Genomic DNA, 22940 nt, shown 5'->3' with positions numbered 1-22940 from the left:
ACACCCTTTGATGGAGTGTCCCCAACTGATTCTTTGAACTTAACCGTATTAACTCTTATGTTTGTTTTTTTTAGATTTTATGCTTCCTTTCTTTCTCTACCAGTATTGTGGGCTCGCTGCCGCGTTTGGGAACCAGGTGAAGCTCAACAGTCTTGCGACCCCCATGATGGGAGAGTAGTGGGCAGAGGAACCATATTGCAGCTCCACTAGAAATTCCACTAATTCACCAGCTCTAGATTGCAATCCTCTAACCCGGTTATTTGTGGCTTCCCCTGGTTCCTATTTTGCAACCGATTGCTCCTTACCAATACTACTTCTTTATACTACTAAGTATACATATCAGACGGTGCCCTCACTTACACTCACTTTTTCTTCCTTTTCCCCTTCTTGTCTGCCTCCCTACACCCTCCCCCCCCCTTTTTTTTTTTCTTCCTCTCTCCCTATTCCCCTTTTTCCTATGGTCAGGAAATTGAATGCTAGTTCTTTTTTACATGCTCTCCAATTACATGATACAATGTGTGCCTGGAGGGTTTCCGGCAACCCAAAACTAAGGCAGTCCATGTAACCACTGCTCTTGATTACTTAGACAATCCATCTTTTGACACCCTCGTGGTTGAGCCCATTACTCATTGTGCGTCTTTACTCAACTTTTTTTTCCTTTTTCCCAGGACATCGAAACGCTTGCACATATTATGCAACTAAACATTCATCTACAGGTCTTCTACCTACGCCATCCTCTGTCCACCATGATGTCTACTTCCAAATTCAATACTGTATCCCATAACGTACAGGGATTTAATTACCCTTTTAAATGTAAGTGTGCCTTTAACCTACTATGCTTCACTCCGAGCGCATATTATAGGACTACAAGAAACAAGATTTTCCACATCTTCCTGCCCCAGTATTTTCACAAAAATTACCCTCAGATGTTCCAGGTGACCTTTGAGAAGAAACGGAGAAGCGTCCTTATGGCATTTCATAAAAACACCCCCTTTATATGCTCTCTTGAAATTGTAGACCCTACGGGGCGATACCGAATATTACAGGGGTCAATTTTTGATGCTGATGTGACCATAGTTAATTATTACATCCCAAATGCTTATCAATCTCGCTTCTTCTCCCACAACTGAGGTTAAGCTCTTCACATAAAAAAGGCACTTTGATCATGATGGGTGACAGAAACCTAGTGCTGAACAATTAGACCAGATCCCCCCCCAATCAATCTTCACAGAGACTCCACTGAAGCTATCTCACAAAGATTTGGGGATCTTTTATCCAAACAAGCTTTGGTGGACGCTTGGAGAGAATTTAACCCTCGAGCATGAGATTTCACCTACTATTTAGCACCTCACAACTACCATACACACAGACAATTTCATCTGTCCCCTAGCCTTCCTCGCTGATGTCCTCAACGTCAAGATACTGTCCACATCGTGGTCTGACCACCCACCTCTTTTCCTCACTTGCAGATAACTGGCTTCAACTCCCCAAAACTACTACTGGCGTGTCAATTATTCCATATGGTCTGTTGATGAGGTGTTGGGAACTATACAAGACTCCATCTTTAATTACTTTAAAGACAACACTGCAGGGGGGCAGGACCAGATGGGAACCGAGGCGGACGGGTAGCTGATGAGCTCCAGCCATCCTGAACCTAATTCGTTGCCATCTGGGCACCATCTAGCCGGTGAGCATCCCTGACCTCCCTGGCCCCTGCACTCTTCCTCTACCCTTGCTCCCGATGCCTTTTAGGAGCCGCTCCGCTAAGCTGGCTACTCCATCTCGGCTCTCCCCAGCTCCGACCACACAGCCGGACGCCATCTTGGTCGTGTGGCTGCAGGCTTTGCTGGTGGAGATGGACGCGGACCCGGGAGAATCCGCTGTCATGGGTGCTCCAACTTCGGATCCTCCTCTGCCTCCCTCCGATGGCACATCAGTGATCCTGGCAGACATTGAACAGAGTAAAACCTCACTCCTGGTGCACATAGACACGCTTGCAGAGGATTGTAACTTAATCCGCTCAGATTTGGATAAGATTACAGGCCAAATCACTGAAACTGAGCCATGGATCTCTATGACAGAGGATCTCACTGCCACTCATTCCACCTCCATAGCAGATTTACAACGCTCTGTGTCAGCTCTGGTGGTTAAAGCAGATGATGCAGAAAATGGACTCCACTGCAATAACGTCAGAATCCTGGGACTACCAGAGGGCTCTCCATAAAGAGGACCTGTCACTAATTATTTCTATCAGAAGGGATGCATGCATTTCTTATAAGAATATACAGTCATGGCCGAAATTGTTGGCACCCTTGATATTTCTCCAGGAAATCATGTATTTCTCACGAAACGTATTGCATTAACACATGTTTTGCTATACACATGTTTATTCCCTTTGTGTGTATTGGGACAAAACAAAAAAAGGGAGGAAAGAAAGCAAATTCGACATAATGTCACACAAACCTCCAAAAATGGGCTGGACAAAAGTATTGGCACCCTTTCACAACTGCGGATAAATAAGAATGTTACAAGCATGTGATGCTCCTGTAAACTCACCTGGGGCAAGTAACAGGTGTGGGCAATATAGAAATCACACCTGAAAGCAGATAAAAAGGAGAGACGTTCACTTAACCTTTGCATTGTGTGTCTGTCTGTGCCACACTAAGCATGGACAACAGAAAGAGGAGACGAGAACTGTCTGAGGACCTGAGAACCAAAATTGTGGCAAAATATCAACAATCTCAAGGTTACAAGTCCATCTCCAGAGAACTAGATTTGCCTTTGTCCACAGTGCGCAACATTATCAAGAAGTTTGCAACCCATGGCACTGTAGCTAATCTCCCTGGTCGTGGACGGATGAGGAAAATTGATGAAAGATTGCAACGCAGAATAGTCCGGATGGTGGATAAGCAGCCCCAAACATGTTCCAAAGACATTCAAGCTGTCCTGCAGGCTCAGGGAGCATCAGTGTCAGCGCGAACTATCCGTCGACATTTAAATGAAATGAAACGCTATGGCAGGAGACCCAGGAGGACCCCACTGCTGACACAGAGACATAAAAAAGCAAGACTACAGTTTGCCAAAATGTACTTGAGTAAGCCAAAAGCCTTCTGGGAAAACGTCTTGTGGACAGATGAGACCAAGATAGAGCTTTTCGGTAAAGCACATCATTCTACTGTTTACCGAAAACGGAATGAGGCCTACAAAGAACAAAACACAGTACCTACGGTAAAATATGGTGGAGGTTCAATGATGTTTTGGGGTTGTTTTGCTGCCTCTGGCACTGGGTGCCTTGACTGTGTGCAAGGCATCATGAAATCTGAGGATTACCAAAGGATTTTGGGTCGCACTGTAGGGCCCAGTGTCAGAAAGCTGGGTTTGCGTCCAAGATCCTGGGTCTTCCAGCAGGACAATGACCCCAAACATACGTCAAAAAGCACTCAGAAATGGATGGCAAAGAAGCGCTGGAGAGTTCTGAAGTGGCCAGCAATGAGCCCAGATCTAAATCCCATTGAACACCTGTGGAGAGATCTTAAAATTGCTGTTGGGAAAAGGTGTCCTTCCAATAAGAGAGACCTGGAGCTGTTTGCAAAGGAAGAGTGGTCCAAAATTCCGGGTGAGAGGTGTCAGAAGCTTATTGATGGTTATAGGAAGCGACTGATTTCAGTTATGTTTTCCAAAGGGTGTGCAACCAAATATTAAGTTAAGGGTGCCAATACTTTTGTCCAGCCCATTTTTGGGGTTTTGTGTGACATTATGTCATATTTGCTTTTCTGCCTCTGTTTTATATTTGTTCCAATACATACAAAGGGAATAAACATGTGTATAGCAAAACATGTGTTAATGCAATACCTTTTTTGTGTGAAATACTTGATTTTCAGGAAAAATATCAAGGGTGCCAACAATTTCGGCCATGACTGTAAGTGATTACAATTTTTTTTTTTTTTTTTTTTTTTAAAAGAAAACAGTGCAAAAAAAAAAACCACTTTTTTCAAAAGTTTAAAGTGCCCCCGTCCCCTTGTGCTCGCACATAGTGGTGAATGCTTACATAGGCCATGCCCACATATGTAAATGGTGTTCAAACCACACACGAGGTATCATCAGAAATGTTTAAAGCATCACCCATGGAGATTTTTAAGCACTGTAGTTTCACGCCATTCCACGATCGTGTGCAATTTTAAAGCATGACATGTTGGGTATCTATTTACTCGCCCTAACATCCTCTTACATATTTTACAACAACAAAAAATGGGGTATATATTTTTTTCTATCAAAGTGTATTTTTTTCCAAAAACTATATATTCATTTTTTAAAAACTGCGCATTTCGGCTTCGGTTTTCAGCCAAGTGCATTTTGAATTTTCGGTACCCAAATTTTCATTTCGGTGCACCACTAGTAATCTCTTATCTCAGTTTCTAGAGATCAAATAAAGCTTATGGGCAGGGGGGAAAAAAAAAAAAAAAAAAAAAAAAAAAAAAAACTGCAAAATTTGTTTAAACAAATACAAATTGTGCTAAAAGATTCATTTTGACGATTCCAAGCCACTCGGCAAATTCCATTTTTCCAGATCACCTGAGAGGCCCCTAAGCAGAGGGTGAGTTATAGCTATAATGACTGGATAGATCACTAGTCAAAAGTGGTCAGAACTCCACTTTAAGAGAATTTTCCATCCCATGTAAACGGAAATAGGGAACATAGATGGTATTCTCTAGAGCGAGATAACCCAATATTTTGTAGCCTTTTTATACATGTTATTTAAAAGTGCACATTGTGTATTTTGTTTATATTGATAGTGTGTGGTACTGAGTCATAATTAATTCTGTATACCTTATTATGTGAGAACACATAATAGTGGGAGTAGCAGTATAAAATTATAAACATGAAGTGGTAGAGTTTTCACTGCGCTGGAATTTTTTTTTATATTATGCAACCATGTACATACCATACCTGGCTGGTTTCCCTGCAAGCTGGAAATCACTAAAGTGTACACCAGTACTTCAGTGGTCTACACTCGCTTCTGTGATCCATGCTGAGCAGCCGGCATGATGAAATCTGAATACAGGAGGTTGGCTTCTTAGCATGGGCACCATTTAGAGAGTGCTTTGCATTTTCCTAATGAATGCAAAGCATTCTCTGATTGGACGAGGTAGAGAGTGTGATGTCACAACCCGTGTCTCTGCTTGGTATAGGTGCTGTTTAAAGAATATTTAGCATTTTCTGAATGAAAGCAAAATGATCTCTAGACAAAGCAACCAACCTCCTGTGTTCAGTAAGCAAGAGTGCAGCTGCTCGGTTCAGGACCAAGAAGCAAGTACAGAAAACTAAAATAATGGTGTATACTTCAATGATTTCCAGCATCAGCATGGTATAGTATACACAGAGTTACACTGGTTGCAGCTAAAGTAACTTTATTTAATAAAACCATACCTGGAATTATTCTTTACATGAACTCAGCCTGCCACATATCCAGCAGGAACATTCTGCTACTCCAGCCAAAAGTAAACAATACCAACCCAGGCCATGGCACAAGCAAAAAAAACCTCTTAGCCCCCACTATCAGAGGATGAGGCAAAGGGGGTGGCTGAAAGAATCTTGAACCAAGCCTCTTTCCACCAAGTTCCAATCGATGTATTTCCTTCATAGGACACACACAATAACCGACCAGTTCAGCAAAAATTTCCTTTGAAAAGGTCGGTGATGCATTTCCTGTTCCTTTTGTAGGAGGTACCTCCCATGTGTTGTCCTAGAAGATTATCTTGGAAAAAAAAAAAAAAAAACTTGCAACTGTTTATGATGCGATAGCACTTTATCAAACTCAATCAATCCTATAAGGGTTTAGATCTAATTTAATAAGTGTTACTGTAAATCATGTGTTGCATAACGTGTTTGACAGTGTGTAATCAATCTCAATACTGTGCTCTTCAAAGTGCATTCAATGACTGCATGTGCTCTGTCTTTGCTTTCTTGGACTATCTGCATAAACTTGAACATGAAACCATAGATGTTCTGTAAATATACAGTAAGGAACAGAAGTATTTGAACACCCTGCGATTTTGAAAGTTCTCCCACTTAGAAATCATGGAGGGGTCTGAAATTCACATTGTAGGTGCATTCCCACTCAGACAGAATTTTTAAAAAAGTTCAGGAAATCACATTGTATGATTTTTAAAGAATTTATTTGTCTTGCACTGCTGAACATAAGTATTTGAACACCTAAGAAACAGCAAGAATTCTGGCTCTCAAAGACCTGTTACTGGGTCTTCAAAAAGGCCACCTCTACTCCACTCATTAATCTAATTTAGTAGCACCTGTCTTGAGTTCTTTAAAGACACCTGTCCACCCCACAGTCAGACTACTACTACTACTACTACTACAGCCAACTACTACCATGGGCAAGACCAAAGAGCTGTCAAAAGACACCAGAGATAAAATTGTGGACCTCCACAAGGCTGGAAAGGGCTACGGGGCAATTGCCAAGCAGCTTGGTGAAAACAGATCAACTGTTGGAGCAATTGTTAGAAAAAGGAAGAGGCTAAAGATGACTGGTCAGTCTCCCTCGGACTGGGGCTCCATGCAAGATCTCACCTCGTGGGGTATCGCTGATGATAAGAAAGGTGAGGAATCAGCCCAGAACTACAAGGGAGGAGCTGGTCAATGACATGAAGAGAGCTGGGACCACAGTTTCAAAGGTCACTGTCGGTAGAACACTACGCCGTCATGGTTTCAAATCATGCATTGCACGGAAGGTTCCCCTGCTCAAGTCACCACATGTCCAGGCCCGTCTGAAGTTTGCCAATGACCATCTGGATGATCCAGAGGAGGCATGGGAGAAAGTCATGTGGTCAGATGAGACCAAAGTAGAACTTTTTGGTCTAAACTTCACTCGTCGTGTTTGGAGGAAAAGGAAGGATGAGTTGAATCCCAAGAACACCAACCCTACAACATGCTTTGGGTTGCTTTTCTGCAAAGGGGACAGGACGACTGTACTGTATTAAGGAGAGGATGAATGGGGCCATTTATTGTGAGATTTTGAGCAACAACCTCCTTCCCTCAGCCAGAGCATTGAAGATGGGTTGTGGCTGGGTCTTCCAACATGACAACAACCCGAAGCACACAGCCAAGATAACCAAGGAGTGGCTCCGTAAGAAGCATATCAAGGTTCTGGAGGGGCCTAGCCAGTCTCCAGACCTAAATCCAATAGAACATCTTTGGAGGGAGCTGAAGCTCCGTGTTGCTCAGCGACGGCCCCAAAACCTGACAGATCTAAAGGAGATCTGTGTGGAGGAGTGGGCCAAAATCCCTGTTGCAGTGTGTGCAAACCTGGTTAAAAACTACAGGAAACGTCTGACCTCTGTAATTGCAAACAAAGGCTTCTGTACCAAATATTAACACTGATTTTCTCAGGTGTTCAAATACTTATGTTCAGCAGTGCAAGACAAATAAAATTCTTCAAAAATCATACAATGTGATTTCCTGAATTTTTTTTTTTTAAATTCTGTCTCTCAGAGTGGGAATGCACCTACAATGTGAATTTCAGACCCCTCTATGATTTCTAAGTAAGAGAACTTGCAAAATCGCAGGGTGTTCAAATACTTCTGTTCCTCACTGTAGCAGTAAAACGCTTTTAAAAAAAAAGGAGGGCAAAAAGATGGACCATGCTCATTGAGGGTGCAAAGCAAAATTAGTGCAAGAACCTTACAGTGCTGCAGACAGAAAACAATAAAAAACTTCTCTTCTCAGTTTATAGAATATAAAGGACAGGATACAAGAATTTATAATGCATTTGAAAAAGTTTTCCCAAAAGGAGCTTACTTTCCATTTGTCACAGCAATAATTCCCTACCACAGGTATGTGCAATATATATCACCCGATGCCTGGGACATGCAGTTCTGGGCGCCGATCAAGTCGTTTTTTGTTGTTTCTTTGTTTAAAACATTTAGCCCTGCTGCAGGCAAGTAGCAGGGCTTACTTGTCTGGTAGAAACGTTTGGCCTACTGTGCTACTACACAATTGCTTCCACATATTCTGCTAAAAAGGCCCCCCCACTATGTAGTGTCCCGGGGTCTGCTTGCCCATCTGCAGGACCGGGGCCAGCCCTTGCATGATATCACATCCAGGTCCCCTTTGACAGAAAGAATGTGATGCAGTGCAGATTCAGTGAAGTAGAAAGGAGACATGAAGACGTTTAGACTCTGGATGTCTCAAAGAGAACCTGTCACCAAAAAATGATTGCATAGGGGACTTTTTGTCCCCTATAGGAGGTATAAAAAAAAAATTTGGATAAGACTGTCGCTCTCAATATTACTTAGGCCTCAGATTTGGTTTCGCGCCTACAGTCCCACTTCACTTACAAATGGGCTTCCTCTTCTCTTGAATACCTAGGCATTCGCTAGATCCCCAGCTATGACTCATTGTTTGCTGCAAATTATTATCCATTGCTTCGCTCTGTGTCCTCTCTTATGCATTCTTGGCAATTTCCGCACCTGTCTTGGATAGGACAGGTTAATTCAGTGAAAATGACCATCTTGCTGAAATTGTTATACTACCTCACCGTGCGGGTTCCTCCTCATTTTCTTTGGTTGATTCAGGCAAAGATTACGCATTTTATCTGGGCTGATAAGCACCCCAAAGTCTCCAGAACTACGCTTTTTGTTCATAGGCTCCAGGGTGGTCTTGGGGTGCCTAATCTAACTAAGTTTTATCAGGCGAGCCAGATTGCCCCGCTGTCTATGTTGCATGCTTCCTCAGACGTTCCTCTCTGGGTCCTGCTGGAACTACCAAATTGTGCCCCTACTTCTTCTATAGCTTCCCCCTGCCCTGCGCCCTACGGCACTGAGTCCGATTTTGCTCCATAGCTTACAAGTGTGGGACTCGGTACATTACTCCAGTGGCCTGATGTTACCTTTCTTGCCTTTGCTCCCAATTACTAACAACCCTCTCTTCCCACCGGGTTAAGATCAACCAAGGGCGTTTTCTTGGTGGGTGGCCAATAGTTTTTCGCAGGTGCGACACTTTTTGACTTCTCGGTCCTTCCCTACCTGGAATTTTCTTCGGGAGTCACGGGATGTCCCTCTGGTGGAATTTTTTCGTTACCTTCAACTGTGGCATTGGCTAATCTCACTGCGGGGCACTTCTGCTTCCTGTACCAGAAATCTGCCTTTGAAGTGCTTTGCCAGCAGCGTCCAGGCGCCCCAGGCCTTATCTCCCTTCTTTATGCAGCTTTGAACAGATGCACGACGCATACTTCTCTTTCATATGTTGTTCAGTGGGAGCGCGACATGGGGGCAGTCGTGGATCTGGAGGACTGGAATAGGGCCTGGTCGCTTATAGCTAAATGTTCATTTAATACAACCACGCTGGAGGCAGCATACAAAGTATTGTTTTGTTGGTATTGGGTTCCGGCTCATTTGACCTATGCAAACCCTGCCTGCAGTGATCGATGCTTTCGGGTTGTGGCCATCGTGGTGATGTTTTGCAAATCTGGTGGTCATGCCCGAGACTGTTTCATTTTTGGTCTCGTGTGTTTGGCCTCCTTTTCTTCACCTTGTTCCATCTCTCCATACGCCGAGATGCTCGGTATGCTTTGCTTCATTGTCCCATACCGGGCCTCTTGGCTTATCAGCAGAAGTTGGCTTCCTATTTGTTTTTGTCAGCCACTAGAACAATTGCTCACGCCTGGAAGAGCCCGTTTGTCCCTCTTCAGGGGGTGCAGGACCATGTGACCACTATGATGCTCAATGAACAGATGTCAAGTATCTGCAACGACTCCCAATGTAAATTCTTGAAAATATGGGAGCTGTTGTTGCAATATGCCTTTCCCACGCTCCCCCCAGCTAGTCTGGGGATGTGATGTTGTTCGGTATTGGCGTTCTTGGACCCCTGCTCTTGGTTTTGTTATCTTTTTTCTTTTATACTCCTCCTTCCTTTTCTTTTTTTGTTTGTTTGTTTTGTATGGCAGTGGCCTTTAGCTGTAATTACTATCAGTAATGTTTTGTCATTTAAGTGACATTGATAGCCCCTGCGTGGGCACACATTTTGCTCTTTTGGTGTTAGAGCACTGCTTTTTCTAATTTTTTTATGTCCAATTGATAGCCCCTGTGTGGGCGTGATTTGTTGCTCCTGTGTTAAACTGTTTAACCACTTGCCCTCCTGAGGATTTACCCCCCTTAATGACCAGGCCTCTTTTTGCTACTCAGCACTGCACTAATTCAACTGATAATTGCGCGGTCATGCAATGCTGCACCCAAAATTTATGTCCTTTTTTCACACAAATAGAGCTTTCTTTCGGTGGCATTTGATCACCTGTGCGCTTTTTATTTTTCACGCTATAAACAAAAAAAGACCAAAAATTTTGAAGAAAAACGATATTTTTTACTTTCAGCTATAAAAAATATATAGTAAACTCAAAGTTGGTTATAAATTTATTCTGCTACATGTTTTTGGTAAAAAAAATCCCAATAAGTGTATATTGTTTGCTTTGTGTGAAAGTTATAGCGTCTACAAATTATGGTATAGATACTGCAATTTACGCCAATTTTTTGCTATACAGCGCTGCGCTAGTTTAACGGACAATTGCGTGGTCATGCACTACGGTACATAAATGAAATTTATGTCCTTTTTTTCACACAAATAGAGCTTTCTTTCAGTGGTATTTGATCACCTGTGCGTTTTTTATTTTTTGCGCTATAAAAAAAAAAAAAGGCTGACAATTTTAGAAAAAAAAAAATGTTTTGGACTTTTTGCTATAAAACATGACCCGGCGACTGACACCCGCAGCTGGGATCGACGGTGCAGGTAGGGCAGCGGCACGCCTCGTGCGCACCCTCTACCAGTTTCGTGCCCAGGCCAATTTCCAGCTTTCAGCGCTGTTGCACTTTGAATGACAATTACGCGGTCATGCAACACTGTACCCATATGAAATGTTTATCATTTTTTTGTGAGAGATAGAGCTTTATTTTGGTAGTATTTAATCACCTCTGGGTTTTTTATTTTTTCTTAAACCAAAAACCACTGAAAATTTAGAAAAAAAAAAAAAGTTTTTTCTTAGTTTTTGTTTTAAAATTTTGTAAATAAGTGATTTTTCTCCTTCACTTATGTGCGCTAATGAGGCTGCAGTGATGGGCACTGAAAGGCTGCACTGGTAGGTGGCACCGATGGGCATTGACAGGCATCACTGATGGGAACTGAAAGGCAGCACTCATATGGCACTGATAGGCGGCACTGACTGGCACTGATAGGCAGCTCAGATGGGCACTGATATGTGGCATGGATGAGCACTGAGAGCTGTCACTGATGGACACTGACAGGTGGCACTGCTGGGGCTACACAGATCATCATTTCCCTGTTTACATATGGTCAGCTGTGATTGGACACAGCTGATCACATGACCGAGCCGACATCTTCGGCTCTTTCCGTAGATCGGTGATCCGCTGTGTCCAAGGGTTAGAATGGGAGGACATCATATGACGTCCTCCCAGAAAGAGAGAACCACCTTGCGTCCGTCATATTACTATATGGCGGGCAGGGTAGGTGGTTAAAATTAATAAAAAAAACATTGAAATACAAAAACGAAAGTGGATTTGACCCCATTAACCATTATAAAATTAAACAAACGTTCTTAAAATGGAAAAAACTTTTCAAAGGAAAAATTAATTTGTGTGCGTCCATCATAAGTAACATCAGGTGCAAGTAGCTTGTTTCAAGCAACCTACCAATTGGTGGGGGGAGGTGGTCTGTCATGCACAATATTATATTAAAATCCTGTCTGAAAATCTTCAAAGCAGCGTTTTGGGTCTTTTTATTTTTATTTTATTTTTTTGTCTTTAAAATAAAAATTGATTCTGCTCCTACAGTATGTACCAGATTCATCCTCTAATAGTATATATTCCTCTCTTCTCTCTTTTATTCTGAGAGGGGATTAGAGCGTTTGTTCCCTAACCATATGGCTGGTTATTTATATTTACCACATTACCACTTCAAGATTACTAGGGATACGCCGAAATTCCGGTGGCCAAAACGAGAAAAAAAAAAAAAAAAAAAAGGCACAGATACAGGTGCCGAAAAAATCCCGCCGCTCAAAGCCACCCACCACCACTCGGTAGTTCAGTCTTACCTGAGAAACCATCGATCCCATGCTGGGCATAGAGATGAGTGAAGGAAAGATGACCAGCACATATCTCTATGCCCTTGGAGGACCAGAGCAATGTCCCTTCCAGTACCGGCCATTTTTTTTTTTTTTTTTTTTTTTTTTAAAGCACCAGATCAATCCTTTTTTTAATCCAATGCTTATTGAACCCATATCTCTCCATAAAGGAGGACCTGTAACTAATTATTTATATCACAAAGGATGCATGTGATAATAAAAGTGATTACAATTTTTTTTTTTTTTTTTTTTTTTAAAAAGGAACAGTGCAAAAAAATATAAAATAAAAATAAATAAATACATTATTTTTAAAAAGTTTAAAAGTGCCCCCGTCCCCTTGTGCTCACACGTAGTGGTGAACGCATACGAAGGCCATGCCCACATATGCAAATGGAGTTCAAACCACACATGTGAGGTATCGCTACGAACGTCGGAGCAAGAGCAATAATTCTTGAACTAGATCTCCTCTGTAATGTTACACTGATAACCTGTAGAAATTTTTAAAGCATCTTCCATGGAGATTTTTAAGTACCGCAGTTTCATGCCATTCCACGAGCGTGCGCAATTTTAAAGCGTGACATGTTGGGTATCTATTTACTCGCCGTAATGATATATGTCCTCTTACATATTTTACAAAGCAATTGGGGTATATATTTTTTTAATCAGTGTTTAATCAGTCAGGTCCATAAATATTGGGACATCGACACGATTCTAACATTTTTGGCTCTATACACCACCACAATGGATTTGAAATGAAAGGAACAAGATGTGCTTTAACTACAGACTATAGGCTTTAATTTGAGGGTATTTACATCCAAATCAGGTGAACGGTGTAGGAATTACAACAGTTTGCATATGTTCTTCCCACTTGTTAAGGGACCAAAAGTAATGGGACAATTGGCTTCTCAGCTGTTCCATGGCCAGGTGTGTGTTATTCCCTCATTATCCCAATTACAATGAGTAGATAAAAGGTCGAGAGTTCATTTCAAGTGTGCTATTTGCATTTGGAATGTGTTGCTGTCAACTCTCAAGATGAGATCCAAAGAGCTGTCACTATCAGTGAAGCAAGCCATCATTAGGCTGAAAAAACAAAACAAACCCATCAGAGAGATAGCAAAAACATTAGGCATGGCCAAAACAACTGTTTGGAACATTCTTAAAAAGAAGGAACGCAACGGTGAGCTCAGCAACACCAAAAGACCCGGAAGACCATGGAAAACAACTGTGGTGGATGACCGAAGAATTCTTTCCCTGGTGAAGAAAACACCCTTCACAACAGTTGGCCAGATCAAGAACACTCTCCAGGAGGTAGGTGTATGTGTGTCAAAGTCAAAAATCAACAGAAGACTTCACCAGAGCGAATACAGAGGTTACCACAAGATGTAAACCATTGGTGAGCCTCAAAAACAGGAAGGCCAGATTAGAGTTTGCCAAACAACATCTAAAAAAGCCTTCACAGTTCTGGAACAACATCCTATGGACAGATGAGGCCAAGATCAACTTGTATCAGAGTGATGGGAAGAGAAGAGTATGGAGAAGGAAAGGAACTGCTCATGATCCTAAGCATACCACCTCATCAGTGAAGCATGGTGGTGGTAGTGTCATGACGTGGGCATGTATGGTTGCCAATGGAACTGATTCTCTTGTATTTATTGATGATGTGACTGCTGACAAAAGCAGCAGGATGAATTCTGAAGTGTTTCGGGCAATATTATCTGCTCATATTCAGCCAAATGCTTCAGAACTCATTGGACGCCGCTTCACAGTGCAGATGGACAATGACCCAAAGCATACTGCAAAAGCAACCAAAGAGTTTTAAGGGAAAGAAGTGGAATGTTATGCAATGGCCAAGTCAATCACCTGACCTGAATCCGACTGAGCATGCATTTCACTTTCTGAAGACAAAACTGAAGGGAAAATGCCCCAGGAACAAGCAGGAACTGAAGACAGTTGCAGTAGAGGCCTGGCAGAGCATCACCAGGGATGAAACCCAACGTCTGGTGAGGTCTATGCGTTCCAGACTTCAGACTATATCTGACTACAAAGGATTTGCAACCAAATATTAAAAAGTGAAAGTTTGATTTATGATTATTATTCTGTCCCATTACTTTTGGTCCCTTAACAAGTGGGAGGCACATATGCAAACTGTTGTAATTCCTACACCGTTCACCTGATTTGGATGTAAATACCCTCAAATTAAAGCTGACAGTCTGCAGTTAAAGCACATCTTGTTCGTTTCATTTCAAATCAATTGTGGTGGTGTATAGAGCCAAAAATATTAGAGTTGTGTCGATGTCCCAATATTTATGGACCTGACTGTATATTCTTTTTTAAAAACTGCGCATTTCAGTTTCGGTTTTCGGCCAAGTGCATTTTGAATTTTCGTTTGCAGTTTTGGCACCAGAATTTTCATTTCGGTGCACCACTATAAATTACTTAACATAGTAACTAAATTGTATGCCAAACTTTATATTTTAGGTTTTTATCTGATTAATCAGTCAACTAAACGACTATGAATATTATTGTTAGCTGCAGCCCTACTGGGATGTATGACATCATTTTGGCCTAGGCTAGAAACCAGAAAGCAAACGAAGATCAAAAAAAAAAAAAAAAAAAAAAAAAAAAGTTTTAAACAAGTAAATAGAAAATACCTTCCTATGTAGGATATTATTGGACAAAATTATGAAAACAAGTAAATGAATGAAATGGTTACCTAATATGGTGTTAGAACGCCTTTGGCATCCAAAACGACCTGAATGCTCCTGGGAATTGACAAAATAAAAGCCTTGGATGGTGGTTAAAGGAATCAGATACCACAAAAATTGTTCCAGTTCTTGCAGAGATGCCAGAGGCGGAAAACAAGCCTGAACCTTGTTCTCCAAAATTGACCAATGCACCAAGGGAAGATGCAAGACTTCATCTGCATGCTGTCAAACCATGCTTTGACAACACCAGCTGGGTGAATAGCAGCATTAACGCCTTGGTTAAAGGCGCTATCTTTGGGAAACAATGTCTGTACCATGAGGTGCACATGATCGGCCAAAATTTATAGTTGATGGCAGTGATTTTACCTTTCAAGTTGATTACATTACATTGAGTTTATATAGCGCCAAAGGGTTTGCTCAGCGCTGTACAATAGAGGGGGGGACAATACATGAAACATTACAGCAACTACAAACAGCACAGGAGGGGTAAGAGGGCCCTACTCTTTCGAGCTTACAATCTAGGAGATGAAGGGATCTGCAGCATACCAAGATATGATATGATGTACCAAACCACACTTTACTGTTGGCACAAGACAGTCCTGGTCGTAAGGTTGGGACAATGTTTGCCACATGTAAACACATCTGGTGGTTGGGAACAATGTGAAACTCAATTCATCAGACTATATTACAGCCTTCCATTGAATGACTGTCCACGATTTATGGGTGTTGCACCACTCTCTCCCCTTCTGAGCATTATTATTGGTCACTAGTGCTTTGGCAATTGAGTTCCCACCAAACAGTTTTTTGCAGACACAGGCTTTGGAAGACTTAAGACTAGAAACTCCGCAAGCTCTGACATGACAAGGGTGGATAGAAATCGTTTACAAAAAAAAAAAAAAAAAAAGTTTACCTAATTTAAAATCAGATTTTTTTTTTATTTCTATCAAAATTAAATTTAATAAAATGCTTTTGGAGTAAAAAAAAAAAATCTATCTAAAGATATTTTTCTATTGAAGGTACATTAATTTAGTTTATTTCAGCATGAAATTGAGCTTAGTTATGTAGCATGAGGCTATACATTCTGCAAAATTTACAGCTCTGCAAGCTGAGATAACATGCACTGCATTTATGCATTCACACAAATTTCACTATTACCATGAGAAAAAACAAAATAAAAGAATTTGAGTAGTTCAACAATGTGTTATTTACCTATTAACCTAAAATTGGTTCCGATATCACTGTTAAACTCACCTGACAGCCTATTATTGTAAAAAGGAAACCTTTATTTGGTTTGCAAATATTAAAGATTCTAACTACCAGCAAGAAAGAGTCGGACCCTTACATTTAAAGAGCACCTGTCATTTTAGATACATCATGGCAGCGCCTGTTAGCGGGCATCCACCTAACCTGCTGCTGCCACGTCTCTAACCTTGTTGTGTCACTACCGCATCACCAGCCGTCGGAGGAGTGCTGCAGGACAGAGCTGACAGATGCTCTTTAAAAATTATGATTTAAATCGAGCCCTTTCACTAGTGATTTAAACCAAATCCACCCTGGACATGACTCCGCATCACTAGCAGCACACACAGTGAATGATGAAAGTGAGGCTTCCTACCTGTTAACTAGGTGTCTCATCACATAGCGTTCACAATGAATGTAACATCACTTCCGCTTTCAACGCGAAACACTTTCCCACCTGCCATATGTTTGCCCAACCCCTGTATTTACTACTGATAGCAGCATAAAGGTTCAAGTGGTTCTAAAGGCTGAAGGTTTTTTCCATAAACATGCATCATATGCATGAAGGTAAAAATACCTTCAGTGTGCAGCTCACCTCCCCCAATACTTACCTGAGCCAAATCTTGATCCTCTCCATTGTCTGACACACAGAGCAGAGCTCGGGAGCAACCACGCAAGCTGCCTGCTGTGGAGGCACCCGTAGGGGGGGGAGGGGCCAGAAGCACCAGAAGGGGACCCTAAAAGAGGATGATCAGGGCTGCTCTGTGCAAAGCCATCATATGGAGCAGGTAAGTAGAACAGGTTTGTTATTTTAATAAAAAAAAAAAACAAAAAAACAATTTACCTTTACAATCACTTTAACCATTGTTAATGTTGATTGTGCGAGTTTAGTTCCACTTTAATATGCTTCAGATCCACTGTCAAGTGTGACACTCATTTCTTTCAATAGGCACATTACCAAAAATTAGGGATGCACCGATAATATAAACCCATGAGTACGAGTACCAATACTTTCAGTCAAAGACTCGCCGACATCAAGTACCAATATTTTGCGATGAGATTTGTGTCAATACAAAATGGATGCAAATCACAACACAAATATAAGCATGCGATTTGAACAGGAGTGTGATTCTTGTCCAAATCGCATGCCGTTTTCCCACTGCTCCTATGTGAACCTAGGCTGTCATAACCTGAGTTCACACAGGAGCAGTGCAGGGAGGTTTCCCACAGCAGAGAATGGGCATGTGGGGATGTATACTATGGAAGCAGATGCTCCATATTCTCAGCAGTAGGAGAGTAAAGAAAGCGACAGGGATTTGAAACCCGTCGCTTTTTCTCCTCTCCTTGCAGGGGTGACAGATCCGGCTAGAGGGCTTTTGATTGGTGAGCACCATCAAATGGACGGTGCTGACCAATCAGATGCTGTCTAGCCCATACTGTCATACCTGCAAGGAGAGGAGAGAAAGCCACTTCACAAATCTGGGGATTTGAAATCCCTGCAGCTTTCTCTCCTCCATTTGCAGCAATGACTGTATGGGCAAGATGGCATCTTATTGGTCCGCACCATTACATGGACAGTGCTGACCAATCAAAAGCTCTCTAGCCCAAACTATTAACCCTGCAAGGAGAGGAGAGAAAGAGGTGAGGATTTCAAATCCCCTCAGCTTTTTCTCCTCTCCTACCGTTCAGAAAAATGGAGCATCTGCCACATAGTATACATCCCCCCCACACCCACATTACACTCAGCACGGGATGCCTGCGGAGAGGTTTCCCGCATCGCTCTGGTATGAATTCGGGCTATGACAAGCTTGGGTTAACACAGGAGCAGTGGGAAAACCGATAGCAATTTGGACAGGAATCGCATGCCTGTTAAAATCGCATGCCAATCTTAGTGCAGTGCAATTTGTATTGAGGCAAATCGCACCGCAAAGTATTGGCTTCCAGTATCCGGAGCATTTTCATAAGTACTCAAAAAAATACTCTGTATCGGTTCATCCCTACCAAAAATGCACAGCAGCTTTAAACCCTGACAACTTACACAACAGATACAAGTCCAATGTATTGAAAAGAAACCATTTCATCTGCAGTATAAACAGAAGTCATTAATATGAATTTGTATAGATGGACAATGTTTTAGGCAACGAGGTAAATTTATTGAAAACTGATGCAAAAACTGAGCTATTACCCATAGCAACCAAGACTGTTCATTTTCCAAAACACAACCTGGTTTTCTCTAGTGCTACAACTAAAGCTGGCCAAACATATTATTATTATACAGTATTTATATAGCGCCAAAGGGTATGCTCAGCGCTGTACAGTAGCAAGGGGGACAGAACATGAGACGAGACAGTAACAATACACTACACGAGGGGTTCGAGGGCCCTGCTCTTTCGATCCAATTTTCTTGTTCAATTACCTTTAGATTTACCATCAACCCAAGTGGAGCAAGGGGCTGCCTGATTTCATACAAATTGAAAGTGTTTAGGTTTGACCTCAAATTATATAATTTTGATAGATCTAAAGGAAAAACTGTACAAAACAATTGTATAAGATATAGCCAGCCTAATCTCAGAATTTGTAGCAAAGTTCAGAACACAAACAAGTAATCAAATAAATTACAAAATATTCCATATCGGCGGAGATTTTAAATGTGCTAACAGATTTTAAATGTGTGACAGAATGAGGGTGGATAAAGAGAAAAAAAAAAAAAAAGATTTTTTTTTTTAATTTAAATCGGATTTTTGTTTTTATCAAATTTATTTTAATAAAATGCTTTGGAGTAAACATTTATAGTAGATTTCTATTTAAGATACATTAATAATTTACTTTATTCAGCATGAAATGGAGCTTAGTTAGGTAGCATGAGAATGTACAGTGGGGATCGAAAGTTTGGGCACCCCAGCTAAAAATTTGTATTAATGTGCATAAAGAAGCCAAGGAAAGATGGAAAAATCTCCAAAAGGCATCAAATTACAGATTAGACATTCTTATAATATGTCAACAAAAGTTAGATTTTATTTCCATCATTTACACTTTCAAAATAACAGAAAACAAAAAAATGGCGTCTGCAAAAGTTTGGGCACCCTGCAGAATTTATAGCATGCACTGCCCCCTTTGCAAAGCTGAGACCTGCCAGTGTCATGGATTGTTCTCAATCATCGTCTGGGAAGACCAAGTGATGTCAATATCAAAGGTTTTAAATGCCCAGACTCATCTGACCTTGTCCCAACAATCAGCACCATGGGTTCTTCTAAGCAGTTGTCTAGAAAACTGAAACTGAAAATAGTTGACGCTCACAAAGCTGGAGAAGGCTATAAGAAGATAGCAAAGCGTTTTCAGATGTCAATATCCTCTGTTCGGAATGTAATTAAGAAATGGCAGTCATCAGGAACAGTGGAAGTTAAAGCAAGATCTGGAAGACCAAGAAAAATATCAGACAGAACAGCTCGCAGGATTGTGAGAAAAACAATTCAAAACCCACGTTTGACTGCACGATCCCTCCAGAAAGATCTGGCAGACACTGGAGTTGTGGTACACTATTCCACTATAAAGAGATACTTGTACAAATATGGTCTTCATGGAAGAGTCATCAGAAGAAAACCTCTTCTACGTCCTCACCACAAAAATCATCGTTTGAACTTTGCAAATGAACATATAGACAAGCCTGATGCATTTTGGAAACAAGTTCTGTGGACCGATGAGGTTAAAATTGAACTTTTTGGCCGGAATGAGCAAAGGTACGTTTGGAGAAGAAGGGGCACAGAATTTAATGAAAAGAACCTCTGTCCAACTGTTAAGTATGGGGTTGGATCAATCATGCTTTGGGGTTGTGTTGCAGCCAGTGGCACAGGGAACATCTCACAAGTAGAAGGAAAAATGGATTCAATAAAATTTCAGCAAATTTTGGATAGTAACTTGATGCCATCTGTGAAAAAGCTGAAGTTAAAGAGAGGATGGCTTCTACAAATGGATAATGATCCTAAACACACCTCGAAATCCACGGGGGATTACATCAAGAGGCGTAAACTGAAGGTTTTGCCATGGCCTTCACAATCTCCTGACCTCAACATCATTGAAAATCTATGGATAGACCTTAAAAGAGCAGTGCGTGACAGACAGCCCAGAAATCTCAAAGAACTGGAAGACTTTTGTAAGGAAGAATGGGCAAAGATACCTCAAACAAGAATTGAAAGACTCTTGGCTGGCTACAAAAAGCGTTTACAAGCTGTGATACTTGCCAAAGGGGGCAGTACAAGATATTAACTCTGCAGGGTGCCCAAACTTTTGCAGACGCCATTTTTTTGTTTTCTGTTATTTTGAAAGTGTAAATGATGGAAATAAAATCTAACTTTTGTTGACATATTAGAAGAATGTCTAATCTGTAATTTGATGCCTTTTGGAGATTTTTCCATCTTTCCTTGGCTTCTTTATGCAGATTAATACAAATTTTTAGCTGGGGTGCCCAAACTTTCGATCCCCACTGTATATTCTGCAATATTTACATTTTTGGTAAACTCACTCAATTAATCCAAGCTCTGCAAGCTGAGATAACATACACTGCATTGACATACTCACACAATTTCACAATAACCATGAGGAAAAACATGAAATAAAAGAATTTGAGCAGTTCTCCAACTATGGGCGATTAACCTAAAATCGGTTCTGATATAGCGGTTTTACTAACCTGACAGCTTATTATTCTAAAAAGAAAACCCTTATTTGGTTTGCAAATATTAAACCAATATTTGGTTAGGCGAAATCCTAAAGAGCACCTGTCATTTTAGATCCATCATAGCAGCGCCTGTTAGCGGGCATCCACTCACCTGCTGCTGCCACATCCCACACCCTGTGTCACTTGCGCATCACCAGCCGTCCCATTAAAGTGAACAGCGGGTCAGAGGAGGAGCCACTGCGGGACAGAGATGACAGTTGCTCTTTAAAAAAAATTATGATTTAAATCGAGCCTTTTCACAAGTGATTTAAATCAAATCCACCCTGGACAGAATGATGACTGTTACTTCTACCCAAATAGAGAACACTCAAAGCATATTATTATTATTATTATTATTATTATACAGTATTTATAAAGCGCCAATAGTTCGCTGTTTTATGCAAAGCATAAAACAGCAAAGCATAAATCAAATAAGAAAAGGCAACAAGAATAACAGAAAAAGTTGCAGTGAGATCTTACAAATAGGGGAAATCTCTCATTAAAGTAATCTTCCAATTTAATAACACATTTGGGCTGTAAATATACTATAGTCACACGCATTGACATCCATCACATAAGGTATAGCACCCAGCAATGCTGATTTAAAAAAAAAAAAAAAAAAACACATTAACAACATCTTGACATTCCAACTATTTTTGCAGCATATCAGCAAAGCCTTAAGTGCTGCACTTTCCAAAATGCTGACTGCCAGACTTCCATATAGATGGCATGCTATCCAACATGGCTAGGGTAAACTATATTGCATATGGCAAAACCAAAATGCAATCACTTTCCAAAGCTACCCTAAAAGCTAGCCTTGGAGAGTTAAAGTTGAAGCCTGAATAGTTGCTATGGTAAGCAGCATTATTTAAAACTTTAAACAGAGGTTTAATTACCAAGATGAGGCACATAAGGGCCTGCCTACCAAACAAATCTTCCATGAAATACAATATCTGCACCTATAATAAAAAGCCATTTAGCTGAGCGCACAATGTGTAACACATTAGACTGATAAACACAGTACACAACTTAGTGGATCGGCGGAACTGTTGTTTTCCAATAAGACCTGCCATCTTCAGCTGTTATGAATGAAAGCTGATACTGGATTGGTTACGAATGGCGACATTGCTTTTAATCTTTGCCCAAGTTATAACACAGCACCAAAGACCACCCACCCAATCACAATTATATCGAACACACACGCTCTTAACACACTTAAAGAGGCGGTTCAGGCCTACTCAATGCAAACAACCGGAATACATTTATCAAGGGCCTAGCACGGGACAATCAGCAGAGCTCGTCAGGTTCCAATGACCCGCAAACCCCAGCATATATTCGTGAGCGACTAAAGTACCCGTCAGGCAGCTAGATATTTAGCGACATAATATTGAATGAGAAGCTCTCACCGCCCCCAGGAGGATGCAGAAATGTGTAGGAACCCGTTTCCGGTTTGGGAGCTTGTTTGGGTCTATTTCCCCAGCATGAGCGTTTCTATCAATAATCGAATATCAAGACAACGCTGAAGAGCAGCCCCTGTAGTTGCATAGGCTCTAGCGGCTTCTTTATTGCCTCTTTCGCTCTCCGTCCACAGCTCAGAGAGATCCAAAATGGCGGCGTTAAGCTCAGCCTCCCCCAATCTCTCTCTCTCTTTCTCGTTTACTCTCTTTTCCAGTCTTTCACTCGCGTCCGATGAGTGACCGAAACGCAATCCCTCCACTCGTATTCGCAAAGCCTATTGGACGGATGACCCGTCAATTACATGAATACGCCTCCTATTATTGGCCTCTCATTTAGACAAGTCCATCTTGTCCTCGCCCGATTGGACGCGCAAAATGGGCGGGGAAGAATTCTGTTGGAAGACACGACATCAATCAAGGCGATATTTAGGCGAGCGGGAAGGCGGGTTCTGGCTGTGCAATATCGGTTAGTTGCTTGTTAATAGGGAAAGATGTCAGTTGGGAGTGAAAAGAGTATAGAATTCGCGGTTTAGGGGAAAGGATCGTCAAAGATAACAGGAATTCACAGTAATAGCGGAATACATAGGAGAGTGGCAAGTTGATGTGTGAAAAGTTTGTGGGACAAGAATGTCATTTGTAGGACTGTCACTGTAGTGTTCGGTTTTGAATTATCGTGGAAAGAACGT

General features: G+C 41.4%; 1 protein-coding gene across 6 annotated transcripts in view; it reads right to left on the bottom strand.

Moving 5' to 3' along the window:
* The window catches only part of CNOT3 (CCR4-NOT transcription complex subunit 3), a 520718-nt gene extending 498270 nt beyond the window's left edge, over positions 1-22448 (bottom strand). For 4 of the 6 annotated variants that reach the window (XM_089652480.1, XM_089652479.1, XM_089652482.1 and 1 more), the window contains exon 1: positions 22204-22448. The gene's annotated coding sequence lies outside the window, so the exon portion shown is untranslated. The remainder of the gene's footprint in view (positions 1-22203) is intronic. The other 2 variants (XM_089652483.1, XM_089652484.1) reach the window with 1 other exon arrangement.
* Between the last annotated feature and the right edge of the window lie 492 nt (positions 22449-22940).

This window comes from Staurois parvus, unplaced genomic scaffold, assembly GCF_062004578.1.
Source record: "Staurois parvus isolate SC_StPar_1 unplaced genomic scaffold, SC_StPar_1.0 ptg000683l, whole genome shotgun sequence".
Taxonomy (NCBI): Eukaryota; Metazoa; Chordata; class Amphibia; order Anura; family Ranidae; genus Staurois; species Staurois parvus.
This window is presented reverse-complemented; position numbering and strand designations above follow the sequence as displayed.